At 33.6% G+C, this 18,217-nt stretch overlaps 1 pseudogene across 1 annotated transcript; it reads left to right on the top strand.

Annotated features, from left to right (window-relative positions):
- The first annotated feature begins 337 nt into the window (after positions 1-337).
- Positions 338-17,906, top strand: LOC149784538 (glycolipid beta-1,4-mannosyltransferase egh pseudogene; annotated as a pseudogene). The gene is made up of 2 exons (XR_016414155.1): positions 338-391; positions 16,237-17,906. The product of XR_016414155.1 is annotated as a glycolipid beta-1,4-mannosyltransferase egh pseudogene (transcript).
- The last annotated feature ends 311 nt before the right edge of the window (positions 17,907-18,217 follow it).

Genomic DNA, 18,217 nt, shown 5'->3' on the forward strand with positions numbered 1-18,217 from the left:
GGTTATGGTATCCTTTAAATTTTGTTTTGGTTTTTATGAATGCTGTCTCTTTATTTACTAAATTTGTATCATACAGTATTCTATCTGTTGGCTTTTTAAGTGAAAGAGAAATCAATTATTCGGAATATTGTGTTTAGCAAACTTCACAAATACATATTTGAATAGTATTATCAGAGAATGCAATATAACTTTTTGAATCGATAGTTCTAATATTAGTTTTACCATAGCTACGTTTGACAACAGCTCACTCATGGATCTTGTGATGAATCATGCATATTGCATAATGACCGGAAATTACGACCTAGTCATGCGCAAACATCAACCACAGCGAATTTGCACAAGGAAGAGTTGTAGTGGATTAACACGGTCAACATTCACATTTGGGACAAAGGTACCTTGTCTTTGCTATAATATTTTTAAAAACTATTATAATATATAAATAATGGAAGTGTTATACTGTCTAACTAACGAAAGTATCTTACTTTTGATTGGTTTTTTCACATTCAAACAAATCGTGCTAAAAATTTTAATGTGAGTCATGCAAGTTTGAGAACACGGCAGGCTTACTAAAATACATGAATGTTCACCAGAACAATATGAATATGTATATGCTCTTAGGCTACAAAAAGTTACATGTAAAAATCCCATTTTAAATATTTTGGAGCAAACTAACATGTTGGATCATTCTACTCTTCCATTAACTCCGTTTTTCTCCATAAATCCTACAAGAAGTACAGGTGGGACCTTCTTTACCTTTTGACTGGGCATAATTCGACATAAATGTCGTTTGCGTTGTGTGCTGGCATGGGTGGGGGCTTAAGAAATAATACAAAAATCAGGAAAAGAGGCTGAAATATTTCGAAAAGGCAAACGACAGGTGACATTAAGTCTTCTTCCAACAACAAATAGTGTTTGAAAGAAGGAATGTAACCTAGACATAGTACTGTAACATAGCCAGACTTAGATTAGAAACAGAGTGTAAAATAAGCAATGCCATCTAGGTCTTTTATTATGATTACCTTGCAACAATTGCGCTCTTGTGAATGAAATGATGAATGAATGAATTAATGAATTAACTAATGAATGAATGAATGGTACACACCGCAAAGACGCGCAAAGACATGGCCGATGAGTGTTAAGACTGGCAGAGAATGGCAAACAAAGACGAGGCAAAAACGGGCAAAGACGCGCAAAGACAGGGCAAAGACGGCAAATAAACATTTTAAACTGACAATAGTGAAACTTACTGAATGTTGATTCCAGTTATGTAAACTTTGAAATGTTTCTATTGTCCATATGTTGTTCGTTATTTCGGGGGGGGGGGGGATTTGTCTGATTGAAATGATAGTTATAATGAATTATTTTACATATCCAAAATTTGTTTGGTCAAAAAAGTGGAATCCTTTTATTACTATTATTTGTAATGTATTTGATCTCATTCAGTGACAATAATGCAATAAATTCGCTGGGGAGTATATTATGAGATATTTTCACATAATGTATGCGTCTTTAGTTGTAGATTTAATTTTAGACAACACCGCAAACACGGGCAAATACAGGACAAATACGGGCAAAGACAAGCAAAGAGAATTCAGAAAAGTTCTTGGATAGCATTATTCTTTAGCATTTGCTACCCAGTTTTTTATCTGTACGGAGCACCACAGATGTGTACCCGGAACTTGGGGCATGCACCCAGCTTCTTAAGTCCCGTAATTATTAATTTTGTATATGCTAATTGCATGCTTCTCAATTTATCAAGCCAATATTGTCCAAAGCATTAGCATTTGAATTATTATTTTCTTGTTTGAATTCAAAAGTTAACATGTCAGTGAATTGGATTAAATTTATAAAATATCGTATATAAGGAATTTAATAATTACCTATCGATTTAACGTGTATGAAATTTTTAATTAGTATTGAAAATTTCAGTTTTATTTCCCCAAACATATTATTTAAATGTTAATAAAATAATACGCAGTTTAAGATGTCTATGTATAAACAGATGCTTCATTAATAAATTGATTGACGATGGTGGAAAGATAAATGCAAATCTCTAAACGAACATTAAAGGTGAGCAAATGGCGTAGTACATGCACCAAAAAATGTAGATGAATTTGTACAAATATACATGTGAAGCTCAATACTAAAATCATTTTTTCTTTTGTTTTATTCCGGTACATGTTTATTGCAGAGCTGAAATTAAACGACTTGTATATTTGTACACAATCAAGATTGACATGTTTCAAATTATATGTATCTCTTTGGTGTGTGTTTTTTTTTAAAAGGTTGCTTTATTGTTATGATTTAATTGTTATTTCTTTTATCATTTATACATAGAAATAAAATGAACAAATATTAAAGAGATTAAAATCTATATTTTTTAAATTTTCATTTCTTTTTCTCAAAGTTTAATACATATGCAATGTAAATACGAACTAGTTCACAAATGTGCGTTGCACCGTCCAAACTGACTTCATTTTAATAGTTGACCTCGTTCCCTTCAGGACTTTCTCGCAAAGGACTGAGACCTTGTTACTGTGAAGGCCCCATCTTAAGACATTACACTCGGTAATTTTTATTTTTTTACCTGCCTTTAAAAACTTTTTAAAAGTGGCCGTGTTTTCTTCTGATGATTTTGCGGAACAAACAAAATGAGACAAGTTAAACTTAATGTATCTACAGTTGAGGCTAAAATTTCCGGAAATAGTTCGTGTAATATCTACTATTTGCATATTCACAAGTTCGTGCAACTTGTTGACAATTTCAACAATTTTTAGTGGTTTCCAATCACATGCAACTTTAAGTATATGGTTTGGTGACAATGTGCTGTTATTTGCCCACAGTTTGTCATCGCGATTAATGCAGTTTGTGGAACTTTGTCCTTCACATATTTGTCATAATAATTAAAAAATGTTGGCTGGTCTTAAAGTTTGAATTTTAATTCTGTTATGTGTATTTAACTTTATTGTTTGTCTTTTAGTTTAAAAAAATATATAATTCATTCCATGCTATTGTAATGTAACATTGTATGCTGGACTTGACCTTATCCAAAACGGAGTCCATTTCTGCTTGACTTGATTGACTTTTTATATTTTATTAATACATAGCTAAATTATTCTCTATGTTTATTAGCTTAATATCAGGATCTTTATTAATAGAAGAAACAACTATGTTTATTTGCGACAGGGTTTTGGAATTTCCTAAGTGAATTTTACAGATTATGGCTTTGATTTTGTAAACATCAGTATCATGCTAGAAGGTTGTTTTCCATTAGGTAATATTTTTGTTTTCGAAAATGACAGTTGTGACCTGAAGTCAAGTTGAGAACAATATATACATGTGATTCTGAGGACTTGGTCATTTCTGCTTTAACATCTAGCACTTTGTATTATGTTGTATTATGTTGTGACCAGTTGGGCTGGATTTTATTTTCTTCAAATTTTTGAATAAAAGTGATTGTCTTCTCTGGAAATACAAAAGTGCTCTGATAAAATTGTTGGATAGAGACATTTACGGGAATTTATACTGAATGAAACTTGGAATCATATTGCTATGATTCAACAAAAGACTGTTGACACATTCAGCACTCTATAACCTATAATAGACACGTCATAGCCTTCAGTTTTGGATTTCTTCGGGACTTGCACCGAGTTTTATTTAGAACTTTAAATCATTATGGCTTGTGTCTGTAATTCTTGGAATTTAATTCGCAATACCGTAAGTTCATTTTTCTCAATTTCACTTTGCATTTTAAGGAAATAAATTATTTGTTAAATTTTACAAGGCTTGTTGTCTTTCACTCTTTTCTGTTACTTATTTTAAATGCATAGGCTAGGAACAATTCTCTATTTCTTTCATCACATCTAGGCTAGACATTTGCACTTGCAACACCTTTGATACCGAAAATTGTATCTAAAAGTGTAGCCCTGTTATTCTAACTTGTAGGCATCTCATCTGTAAGTTACCTAGTTATATTATGATTCATGTGTTTGGTTTATTGTCTTCTTTAGAGTCCGAGACACGTTGTCTAAGGAGGTTTTGTCAGCGCCTTTTCATCATCTGTTCCCATCAAACATTCAGTTTCTTCAGATTTAGGCTTAGGATTCCTTTTAAATGGGAAAATAATCTGAAGTGTCAAGATGCTTGTGCATCTCAATGAGTGACTTCATTATAATGCAGGTCCTGCAACTGATCGTATTTTGGCACTGTTTGAGGTCTCTTGGAAACAAATATGACTCATCAAGGTTTATCATTTTGTCGTTGACGTCACTTGACTTCTAATATTTTACATTTTCTCAAACTTGCCTATTCGAGAGTTATTCAACACGATGAAAAATGTATCCTTTTCCCAATTATGTATTTTATCTTCAAAAGGAATCTTTTCAACGGTAATAAGTAGTATGTCTGCTTGCAAGAATGGCTTTCCACAGTCAGGTGCATACATTTTTAAATATACAAAATCATTTTATAAACGTATTTTCTTCTCTAATACAGCGTAAATTTGCTTTTACCTGTTCTTTGTGATATGCCGTGTAATGTTTAATATTGACCCCTGCAGAATTGTTCTACCCTGAGTACTCTAATTCTAATTCGCCAATTCTAAAGTGTTTTTTCCAAGTCTGGCTATTAATATTAAAAATATGTTCCAATGTGGGAAATTATGTTAGGTATAATCACTATTAATAATATATAATTATCACAGATGAGAAATTCTAATCACTAATGGATAGATTCATTCATGTCATTAAAAGAATGGGTAGAATGCAAAAGAAAAATCAGGAGTACTGTCCAATAAACTATTAAGTATTGGAATAGAATCCGTCTGTTGGCAGCACCAAACGATGACTCACCGGAACTGGTTGAAAATTTCCAAAACAAGTACATATGTCAAAGATTAAAATTATTTCATTGTTGTTGTAAGCTGATTTTGCAAACTGGTTTACATCCTTATATGAGTGTTTAGAACCAAATAAGTTGCTATCAGCGGTACAGTGTTATGATATTCCACATACCGATAGATTTTCTAAATTAAAGAAGAAAAGTCTTTTGCAGTTACTGGCAAATGTTTTAAAGTTTTATATACGCTTTATCAAAACATTAAATCAAGTGTTAATGGTAACTATTCCGAATTTAGCTCATGTGATACTGTTTTTCGGCATCGACAAGTTTACAATTTAAACTTATGTAAACGTATTGCTGCTTTATGCAAATAACACTGACCATTGCTTGCGGACTCGGCCAGGGTTAATTATCGTACACAGATTTATATTACCCATTTTATCTTTACAGGCAGGAAAAACTGTCTAAAAATTATATTCAAAATTATATCAAAATATATAATCCAGATATCGATAAAAAAATGAGCTCAAAACAATAAAAACGATTGACAAATATTATTTCTAGAACATGTATGTCACTATAGAGGACAAATTAGTGAATGTCTGATCACCGTTATCAAACGATTCCGAAGTTTTTGATGAAAAGTATTCGATCATCGAGTATTGCTGACGTAATTAGCAAAGGATTAACAAAGTCTTAACCTTGTTAGTATTTGATCAATTGTTCACCGATTTAGTCACAACTCCTTAGTCATTTTATATTAAATTATGGTTATCCTAAAGTGTGAATTCCTGCATACAATTAATTGAATAATTATTTATTTCATGTATTTGTTCATTGCCAAGAAGTTTTAAACTGTTAAACATTATATAAAACACAATTGGGAACTCAACAGAAATTAAGGGGGGACAATTCTAATCAAAGATAAATAAACTTAAATATTGTATAATCAACATTTTAAAATTGTCCCTGTACAGCCGCGATGTTAATTGAGTCAAAAGAAGCGCGTGTCTACTTGCTATTAGTGATTGTAACACGTGTTCACACGTGTTAATCTATTTAAAACTGGCGTTGTCTTTGTACTGCCTCTACGTTAATTGAGTTATATAAATGTTTTATCGTCTGTGAATAATTTCTAATATTGTATGTATTTGTACTGCCATTGCTCGTTTTCCGTGTCTTTAACTGTCTTTGCGTGACTCATTCCATCTCTCTATACTAAGCGTAATTAAATATTTTTAGAAACTGACACGAGGACATTTCATGGTCAACACGAAAGAGACAGAGAGAGTTGTTGTCGTTGTAGGGTTTAACTCCATTTTACAGCACGAGAGGAGGAAAAGCCCGGAAAAAAACCGTAAAGAACCACTGACCCACGAGAAGCTATTGGCAAGCTTTCTTACATAGACACATTGGCCGAACCCGAAACTCTAACCCACGCAGACAGAGGTGAGATAGCAGTGATCCGTAACTGTGAGCGCTTTAGACCACTCGGCCACTTGGAGCCCCCCGAGTTAGAGAAAGAGAGAGACAGTAGAAGTAACAATTAAAGATGAAGAAAATGCAACTTCCATGTGTCAGAATATGTAATCATATAAGTAAGAACGATCGACACATAGACAAAGCATAAAAGTAATTATGTTCACATATACAAAGCATAAATGTTTTATCAGCAGTAAATATTTTCTCATAGAAAGAGTATAAATGTTTAATCAATAGTAAATATTTTCACATGGACTAAGTATAAATGTTTATCAACCGTAAATAGTTTCATATAAACAAGGTATAACTGTTTAACCAATAGTAAATATTGTCTAGTATTTTAGGTATATATCGTTTATGTGCCTTCTGTATCCGTTTTTTCCTTATGTTTGCTATGTCTTGCATGTCTTAATCCTACTCTGAACACCTACCGTAATTAAATATTTTTAGAAAGTTACACGGTGATATTTTATGGTCAGTAAGACAAAAGAAGAGTAGAAGCATCTTTCTCATGTGAAAATATTTAATTATCTAAAGAAAAGAACGATCAACATATAGCCAAAATAAACATTTATAATTCTTATATATTTATTTATATAATTTTGTATCAACTGTAAATATACTCCAGCACTGTAAGTATATAACGTTTCTGCGTCGTCCTTGCGCTCTTCTTTTTTTTTAGTACTTATTATATGTACAAATAATATATATATACTCAGATATGGAAAATAGAAACATTTCTATTTTATGCAATTGAAATCAACATTCAATATTTTCCACTCTTTTGTCCGTTTAAACTGTCTTTGTGTCGTCTTTGCCATGTCTTTGTGTCGTCTTTGCAAGTCTTTGTGTCGTCATTGCCATGTCTTTGCTCGTCTTTGCCATGTCTTTGTGTCGTCATTGCCATGTCTTTGTGTCGTCTTTGTTTGTCTTTGCCATGTCTTTGCTCGTCTTTTCCATGTCTTTGTGTCGTGTTTGCCATGTCTGTGCTGGTCTTTGAGCGTCTTTTCGTCACTTATTAACACTACATCTATATTCCTTCGATATCTAGTACAATACATTATGACGTAATAATTAGTCGGAATTTTTCATATAGCCATCCTTATGTTGAAACAATAATTAGACATCAGATAGCCCAAATAAACAAGGCAAAGTAAATGACCATTTATTACTCCCCCCAAAATACAAAAAGACATCGAATTATATAGCTTATTTACAACATTAATGAAGAAATCTAATATGCCATTTTATCTTATATAATTTATAACATTTACGTTTATGAGATATCTTGTATAATTGATGAAATATCTTAATTAAATTTATAAGATATTTTATATAGTTTTAAATACGATATCGCATAATGTTTATGTGATATCCTATATTTGAATTTAATAAAATGATATATCTGAATTGGCATTGCTTAAACTATCACATTTATTTCATCGTAGTATATTTAACATAGAATTTCTGTATAATTAATAGGTTGAAAGTGTGCATATGCTTTCTTTTTCATGAAACGAAAACAAAACAAAACAAATTCCTTTGTTTGTTGTGCTCAGATTTCGGGTAAAGGCTCCAGAGACTTTCATATTTCTAAACCAGTGTGCTCACAAATGTTAGAATGATTCAGTGTTGTAAACACAATAAATACAATTTTTATTCAAATATTTTAGATGTCCCATGAATTTAAACACCCCGAAAATTCTTTTAAATATAAAGGTTGAAAACAACCAAATTTTATATCATCTAGATTAGTAATATTGTCTCAGAACGGAATACGTAACCTATATAATTCCCGGTTTCTGCCCAAGTTTTTATGAAAAAGTAAATATTGTTAAAATTCTTGACACTTTGTCTAATTGTGTTATTCAAGAAACAAACGAAACTCTCCTAAATTCATTATGCATATGGAGTTCTATTTTATGTTGAAAACGGACCCTCGAAAATAGGCTAGTGTTGCAAAATTGTAAACTTAATGTTATTTTGGCAAAATATATTTGAGCGCAATCTTGTTCCAGGAAAGAAATTTCAGCAGACTGTACACATTCTACAACCAAACTAGTTACCGCAATAACTTCGTAGAGCAAGAATGCCCTGATACCAAAATCTAACATTCACGAGTTTTACGGTCCAAAGAGCGTTAATAAACCTTACTGCAGTTTAAAGAGCATTTCATACTATTTCTAACAGTATTGAACTCAAACTGAAAACAACAGATATATATTTTAAACAATGTTGTTCATTCTGTCTTAAATTTTGATCCTTTTCAAACTGTAGCTTGCCTTTGTGCACAAGGCTCAAAGTTTTGGAAAGACACCATTGGGTATTCGGAAAAACATACACAGAAACTGAGCGGAGTCTATAATGCTTAATATTTTAATATATAAATTACATGGCATTGCCAGGTTATCACATATAACAAATATCAATAAGGTTGCTTACAAAATGAAATTTAACAAAAGGATTTAACGTTTCATATTCAGTTATTTTATTAGACAAACCATTGTTGGGGAGGGGAATTAATTAACATGGGTGACTCTGCTGCAATGCAAATCTTCACACACATACACGTCCGAAAATACAGTTTACTATTTTCCATAGAAATGGGTCAAAGCTGAAATGTCTAGAAGACAATTTAGTCGATATTTGTTTAACTTTGAACAGTATTAACGTTACAACCAATGTGTTTGCAAGGTACTGTACTTCCGTAGAGTTAAAAAATCGTTTTTAAATGAAAATAAAGTATATATTGTGCCTGCCTCATAGGAAAAGAGCATATAGTGCTTCACTGTCCCCAAAACTATGAAAACAAATTTTAAAATTAAGGTGAAAATATTACAATGGTCAGATTATAAAGCGTCTGGAAGCCACACGGCAGAACTGGGTTTGAATTTCGGAAGGGCATTCGTGTTCATTCTACTAATGTTCTGAATCTGACAAATACTAGGTAATAATAATAAATGCGGGGATTGGGGTTGGGTTTTGTTTCATTTCTTTAAAACAGTTTTTACTTATTATTGGCTATATCAAACATCCGATTCCCGATCAAACAAGCTTCATGTTCCTTTGGGAATGACATTTAGCTCCCATTTTCTCATTATGATATAGCAATAATGTATTAAAATGTTACAAAGAACCAACAACAAAAGCAACCCCACCTTTCATACAATACTAATCCTTTACATGGCTTGATGCCCCTGTATCTAATAAGGTATCTCTCTCTCTCTCTCTCTCTCTCTCTCTCTCTCTCTCTCTCTCTCTCTATATATATATATATATATATATATATATATATATATATATATATATATATATATATATATTCGACAAACGGTAAATTGAGCAAGCATTATGTGTCATAATATTTATGTGCAGATTAATGAATAGATAAATATAACCCAGAATATGTAAACTTTATGTCTTTAATAAATATGGGTATTTCACCTTTCCATCATGAAAAGGTTCTGATACTTGTTACAGTACATAATTATATGTGAATTGCACGCCCATCTAAATATAGAAGCGCAGTTTCTATCTCCAACAAGTGACTCAGTCTATGTATCTGTCACAGTAGTAATAAAACAAAGGTGACATAACCTATTTAGCACCTCATTTTGCAACGGTTTTAAATTCAAAGGATGAATCATGCTGTCAAAAATGAAGACTTTGATTTTTTCTTGGACAAGTTCTACAGCTTTGTCCATATAAGTAAGAATGCTTTAATAGCGTCGATTCGACGCTAAGAAATCGTCGTCGCGTCGGATATCGGTAATGTTATACACTCAGCAGATTAGAATGGAATGGTGGTTTAGATACGTTTAGTCATAATCAGACCCCAAATGGACCTTCTACATGCACACGAACAGTGCTCGCACGTGAAAGATTATAAATGCATACTGAGTGTCACGTATTTAATTTCCAGGTAGTGTTTCGGTTCTGAAGTATTTTATACCTGTCGAATTACTTTGTCAAATGGCAAGTATGTCAAACTGGTCTTGATAAAACTACATCATTATTTAAAGTCCTTGCAATATACCAGTTTAAACCTAAATCAAAATGGCTTGTTTTTCTGATAAGATAAAGACTACAGATATTGAAAGAGGACAACAACAACCCCAGTCTCCTAACTTATTAAGCAGGTAAACATAAAACACAAAATTTAGATATTATACGTGGCTGAATCATCGTAATCGAAATTTAACAGGTCAAAGAAGGATTCAAAGTTTAGCAGATGCTGAATGTTCTACTAATCTTCCTTCATGCTAATCCACGTTATTGTGCATCAAAGGTTTCTAATTTGAGCTATAGTTTGAGTGTGACTTAAAACATTTCAAACATATAAGACCATGAATTTAGGTATGCAATCATCTTTTAGCAAGGTAATTTCCCAAAGTTTAGTCTAATATTTCTAGTTGAATAGGTTACACAATTTAATAATAGATTCGTGTTCAGATCCATCATAATATTATGATACAAATCCTTTTCCTACGCTTGATACATTCCTGCAATCACATAAAACTGGCCGTTTTAAGTAAAACTACAAAACAAAGAATCCATTTTAACGCAACATTTTAAACCAAATCAAGGTTGAGCCATATAGCATACACTATTTTCGTTTATAGTTGTATAGATTAATATATGGAATGTTCGACTCTTCCACTAAATAAAGCTTTTTGAGATGCAATTTACAACATACATTATTGTCATCTTATATGTTCACAATTAAATACACAGACTCTATTCTTTCTTGTATTATCATGTTGTTCGAGCACCTTTATGAGGGTAGAAACGACATGCGGTGCAGCAAGATCTAAAGTACGAGATTATATTGCTTCGTGGGCAAGGTGGGACCACTTATGAAATCAACCAATCGATATTTTCGCGACTCAAGCCTTAAACATAGACCGTTATTGATACATTTTCAGCACGGAAGACAAAATAAGTCCACACGACTTATATGTTTGGAATTGTTCAAAAGCTTAGGACTTGTGTTAGTGTGTACACGTGTTTGTCTGTGCATGCGTGTTGCCACCAAATTAATGAAATCTAATATAAAAGAGCAGCAATATTTTTGTTGAATTAGAGATTTCAGAAGTCTCTATGCCTCGTAATCAATCATATCAGCGGATAATCCTAAACAAAGAGACTGTCTTATTTTTACAGCGGAACTTAACATATTTGCATGTTGACTTGTAAGTTAGGTTAGTTAATCAGTCGTTACTCGGGTTGACTTCTGGTCACTTTTTAACACGCTAAAACCTTATTTTATGCAACGTTATAGCAGAAAAATAATCAAACACAATAATGATATGAAAAATTTAGTAAATAGTAATTTGTTGACAGTTTCAATGAGAAATGCATAGATAAGATGGAAAATGTGCATATCGTCCTTGATATTTTTCTTAACACACGGTTTCCATGGCAACAGCGGGTTTTCTTTTTTCTGTGTCAAGAAAGTTACTTTCATGCTTGTCCAATGGAACGAAATTAACAAAAGCTGATTACTTATTGGTTGAATATTTTGAATATATTTTGATATTAAAGTTTGGTGTAAAATTATTAGGCACACAATCAAAAGTATATACATGTCGATAGCGAGATAAGATTATTGTTAAGACAGACACAATCATACAGGCAAACATCAGAATGAAGTAAGTAGAGACATGTCTGCGGCGAGGAAAGTATGTTCGTCGTTTCGTATTAACGTGGGTATGTGAGAAAGCTTGCCAGTAGCTTCTCGTGGGTCGATGGTTCTTCCCGGAGTTTTCCAGGGTTCTTCCTCCACCATTTATACTGGCTGCCATGTATAGCCTATCCTGTGCTGAAAAATGGCGCTAATCCCTACAGCAACAACAACAGGTCAGTTGTCTCAAAGCATTTTGGAAAAGAAACTTGGCTCACTTCCATAACGCAGTCAAAAACGTTTTTACAAAACTTACGTCAAAACCAACAAAAGAATCTTATACACGAGAGCTTTGTATGATGTCTTGGAATCTTTCTGACAAGGACACCTGAAACTGTTTTTCACTCTGACTTAGCATAGATAAGTAATCAAGAACACGTCAGCCGACCAGAGCTTGCCTGTGTCAAGTAATGAACGTGCGACCCTTGGATTACGAGCTCGACGCTCTATTATAGTCTAACAGGATCTAACTTATTATCATCTACTGTGTGTTTCACGTGCATGCTTGATCATGATTCTATACGTAGTACATAAGAAAGTCATTATTCTAGTTTTATGACCGCCACCAATGTTTTACTTGTGAACAATTTCCCGGATTTTAAAGTTCGATGTTATCGCCATATATTAATAAATTACGATTACACACACCTACACACACACATATATTAATTATGTACATTGCACGCATGCATGGATGATTCACCTTGTATTTATATTCCTATACAGAAAGAAACTTAGCGAAGAATGTACAAATAATGGGTATATATATATATATATATATATATATATATATATATATATATATATATATATATATATATATATATTTACCCATTATTTGTACATTCTTCGCTAAGTTTCTGCGTAGTGTTCAAGATGATGTCGTGGTTTCTGCACGCTGTACGCATCATATTTTGCATGAAATCAATAATCGTGGTGTTATTCTACACCAGCATCACCATCACAAACATAGGTCACTGTGGTTCATATGTCACGCTTTTACTGACTTTTCTTAAATTTTTGGTTTTACGTGCAAGGACTGTTCTTGCTAGGATACTTAAGATAGAAGGTTACTTGCATCTCTATTAGTTCAACACCTTAACGAATAAAGATCAGTGTGATCCAACCATATTTAAAACCTAAAACAATAATGTGTACTGTTGCTAAAGTGCGTATAATAACTTTTTTGGTAATGTATTTTAAGACCAGATCAGGATATAATTTCAAGTCAGGAATGTGCATGTAAACATGATGAGACAAAGATATCAGTTTTTCAGTTGCAGTGTCTTCAACAATTACATTTATGTTAAGGTCCCGTAAAGTCATTTACATCTAAACTTTCCGAGTATTGATATACTGTCTATAGCTTCGGAATAGTATTAGATTTTGTCCAAAACTATGGAACAATACTATACTACGTCTAAAATTTTGTGATAATACTATACTATGTCTAAAACTTTGTGAGAGTACTATAATATGTCTAAACTTTTGTGACAGTACTGTACGATGTGTATACTTTGGCTGATAATTATAATATGTCTAAAACTTTGGGATAGTTCTATTCTATATCTAAGATTTTTATCCTGATATGATAGGCGTTGCTGTCTCGACTTTTTTACCCTGAAAATTGATGACTTATGTGTTAAAGATGTACAAGTGCTGTATGGTCACATATCAACATATGTTCTCCTGGAACTTTAGGATAGTAGTACTAAACTGCGCTAAATGTTACTACTCTGCCTCTGTAAGTAGAAACTATCATTGTTTAAAGGCAGATGCCCTTCTAATTTAATGACGTGTTGAAGGCATCCTGTGGCCGCTATTTTTGTTCCCTTGGAATTCATGCACTGCGAAAGTGGGCCAGTTCTTATTAGCAACGTATGTGTACTTTATCTCGCATTCGAGCATTTGCAAATACCCTTATCTCACCAGTTTTTTTAATGGAATACTCACACCGAATTAAACTGGCTGTATATCTGGTTTCGTATTTACAGTACCTGAATGATGATATCTAAACCATGCATCCATCTTCTCACTACCTGTTTTCTTTCTTTTTGTTCGCCTGCTCATCATTATTCTAAGTCGGTTTGTACGAGTCTCACCTGTATATTCAGATTACATGTATTGAAAGACCGCATTTTTTTTGGTCCCTTTGACACTCTTTATGTACGGGTTTGACTGTATTACGAAAAATAAATACATTCAAATTTGAACATTCTTTTTACATAAAAATGTACTAAAACTCGACCATTATAATTATATAGACAGAAACAGTATCAAACTTGACCATCGTTGCTACATGCAAATAAATATCCTACGACTCTAGTGATGTTTTAGATGACATGAAATACACTGAAATCTTACCATTATTATTATTATGTTTTACATTACACGAATTACATTAAACATAGCCAATGAATTTACATTGAAAACAGTTTTTTAAAAACAGAACCTACTGGGAATGAAGTTTTCTGTAGTAAACGTCACACAGGGCATGTCGGCATTCAACGCGATTTTTTTTGCAGTAATGAGTGTCATTTTTTAGAATTTGATTCTACATACCTTTAAGTGGCGAGTATTTACTTCATTTGGATTCTTATACATCCATATTCCTTTGGAAGGTCGTTATTTAGATGCCCCAATAAATGCATACGGCAAAATCCATGTTAACGAACGTGGACATTTTTGGACGAAATGAACCTAAAGGTGTGATCCAGTACAATCTGGCTCGAACGTCGCGCGCTGTGATGTCACAATGAATGCTACGCATACAAAAGCATTCTATCCTATATTGTGACGATACCACTCGACGTGATCTTTTCTTGACTAAGAGTTTTGTACAAAGCCACCATTGTAGAAGACCATAGATGTCGATAACTTTCGTCTGGAAGTTTCTTGATGACAGTTAAGGTGCAGAGCATTCACCAATCAGAACTGAATAGACTTTGATGAAAAGAAAATTAGTGTTAAATTTTAAAAGAACAATTTATAATTAATTTAAAATGAGTAAATGCGCATGCGTGATCCTTGTGACATTTATTGTATATCATATCAAGAGGTTGTTGTTTGTAACTTGTATCCCATATATGATTTTTTTTTCAAGAACCGTGATTAGCTTTTCAACAGTTGGAAATTATATTTAAATTTGACGGATTTATATATAACATGACTTTATGAAAAATGAAGGTCTTTCGGCCAAATATATAATGCGCTGTTTTTTAAGTATAAATCATGGGATTTATTTGAGATTTCGACTCTTTACATATTTTGACGCTAAGTATTACCTACGTTATACCGTAAATAAATGTCACAAATGGCAGTTGATAGATACCAAATATCCTCTTTTCTTCGTCGATCACCATCAGCCCTTAACAATAACTGCATTAGAAAAAGCCATTTATAATCGCTTAAGCGTACTAAAAGTCAAAATTTAAGATCACAGGTGATAATTGTTTTATTTAGAATGATGGTCAAAGGTTCTAGTTTTTGGGTGTGACATAACATCCTGTTCATACGAATGAAAATTCATTAGACGCTGTACAGACATTTACCTTAGAAAATTGAGATTCAAATGGATAAAAAATCTCGTTTGCAGTCTCAAATTTTTCGATGTGTCCTCTTCTCGTGTTTTCATGGTTAAGATGTCATTATGTATTTTTCGATGTGCACGACACATCCTTGAAAATTTATATCCAAAGAGTCAAAAGATGAACTATTATCATCAATTGTGGTACTCAAGTTTACCTTAAGATTATGGGTCAAATGGTCAACGATTCAAGATCATAGAATGAATAATTCTAAGTCTTGCTATTAAATTGTTGAATGCGTTAGAATCTAAATCTCCTCACTCCATGGATGGATTATCCAAACCATTTTCAAGAGGTAGCTGAACACATCTGAACATAACGGTAAACAGTTCAAAGGTCACAGCTTGTCTGATGATATATCCATAAGGCTACAGCCACATTCGTCACGTGCGAGAAACCGCTTCTACTAATTGTTTTGCTAATTACCAGTGTAATTAAGCATAGAAGTAAAAAGCATTAAATTTTCTCAAATTGGACTATTATAAATCCACGTCGCAAATATGTGAGGAAAATAAGACAAATTAAATATATTGGCAATCAGAAATTCGGTAAAGTTTTGTTTCTCTAAGATAATTAATTTACATGATTCCATTATATATCATGAAGTCACTGATTTTATACTACCGTTTTCTAATTTAATTTCAGTGATTGTACACCAAAATGTACAGCGGCGGAGCTAAAGTGTCCATCTTGCGAGCTGTGGGCCCCTACGCGCTACAGAGGTTGAAAGCTGCAGCGGAACTTACCGTCATACAGCACGTGCTGTCAATCTTCCAGCACGTGCTTAGTATCATTTTACTCATCATCTGCATAGTCTTCGTCAATTGGGTGGTGCTCAGTACGAATCGAGACCAGAGTGATTTGACTCCAGTGGAGTGGTATGGTTCCACAGCCTGTGTCTTTCTGTATCTCCTGCGTTCACTACCGTACCTCTCTGTACCTTTCGCTGTTACCAATATCCTAGGATTCGTCACAATGAATCTCTGGCCAATAGGACCAAAACTTCAAGTACCCAAGACTAGGATACCATTTTTATGTTTTCGGGTTGTGACTCGTGGTCTTTTTCCCGACCTTGTAAAGTCCAACGTAAATAGGAACATTGAGGTTTGCTACAAAGCTGGGTTAGATAATTTTAAGTTCGAAGTGGTCACAGATAACCTTCTAAATCTTCCTAAGTCCGCCTTGATACGCGAGGTGGTGGTTCCGGAGACATATATCACGCGCAACAATTCGCTCTTCAAGGCACGAGCGCTCCATTATTGTCTACAGGGTGATATAAACATTTTGTCTGACGATGATTGGATAGTCCACCTGGACGAGGAGACAATTCTGACCGAGGGCTCTGTGATTGGGTTGGCAAACTTTGCTGGCCAGGAGCTTGGTTCGATAGGGCAGGGGGTTATCACGTACGCAAATGAAGAGGTCGTTAACTGGTGGACAACTCTAGCTGATAGTGTCCGAGTATCTGTTGACTTTGGTATGATGAGATTTTGCTTCAAAATATTAAATTGTCCAGCTTTTGGCTTTAAAGGATCTTATATTATAGTCAAGGTGTCCGCGGAGAAGAAAATTGGGTTCGATTTTGGACCCCGTGGAAGCATTGCTGAGGATGTGGTTTTTGCTCTGACAGCGTGGAAGCTGGGATACAAATTTAACTATGTCGAAGGGGAAATGTGGGAAAAGAGTCCGTTTTCTCTCGGGGATTACATCAAACAGCGAAAGCGATGGTTTGTTGGTCATATGTACACGCTTTTGAGCTCTGAAATTCCGCTCAAGTGTAAAATATGGTTGATTCCCACCGATCTTGGGTGGCTATTGTTGTTTGGAAATATTCTGAATTTTCCCGCTTCTTTTGTTTTCCCCATCCCAATGCCACTTATCCTTAATGTTATTGCCGGAAGTATGGGTGGACTGATGATCTTTCTCTTCATTTTTGGCAGCATCAAGTCGATCAGCATACGGAAGTACGGACTTCCCCGTAAGGTTCTATTAATCCTGTGGACAGTGATAAGTATTCCCTTGGCCGCATGTCTAGACGCCACGGCCTCTCTGTATGGTGTCATTACTCGCGATTCTGGTGGTTTTCATATTGTCGAAAAGGAAGTCAACCCACCTGTATCTTACCCCAAAACTAATGACTCCATAGCATAAGTGTGCAGCTATAAGTGCATTGGAATTTAAGTGAAACCATATTTTTTATGTTTTGTGTGTGAATAATCATTTCCTGAATATACAGAAAAAATATCTTGGCTCGGGCTTTTTTAAATTGTTGTTATGATCATCGAAAGAGGAGATGGGTGAAAGAAAAATGTAATTAACTGTTCGTGGGACCCTGAAATAAAAAACATAAAATCATAATGAACAGTGTTTTTTCATACTGTTTCTTGAACACCGCTTCTGAAATAGGCTCAGAACGTAAATACTTGTTAAATTATTATTATAATTAGTTCACACGATTGTCTTATTTACTGTTGTAAAATTCAGTGCCACAATAAGTTTTTCAGTGAAAGACGTTAACATTTTCAAATTATGATGTTAGACACCTGAGAACTACGTAACTCCTTCCAAGACGAGTATTCAGTAACTTTTCAATAAGACTTAATTACCATTAATATTATACATTGGA

The sequence above is a fragment of the Sinohyriopsis cumingii genome, chromosome 14 (genome assembly GCF_028554795.1).
Source record: "Sinohyriopsis cumingii isolate HCF-2022 chromosome 14, ASM2855479v2, whole genome shotgun sequence".
In the NCBI taxonomy this organism is placed as follows: Eukaryota; Metazoa; Mollusca; class Bivalvia; order Unionida; family Unionidae; genus Sinohyriopsis; species Sinohyriopsis cumingii.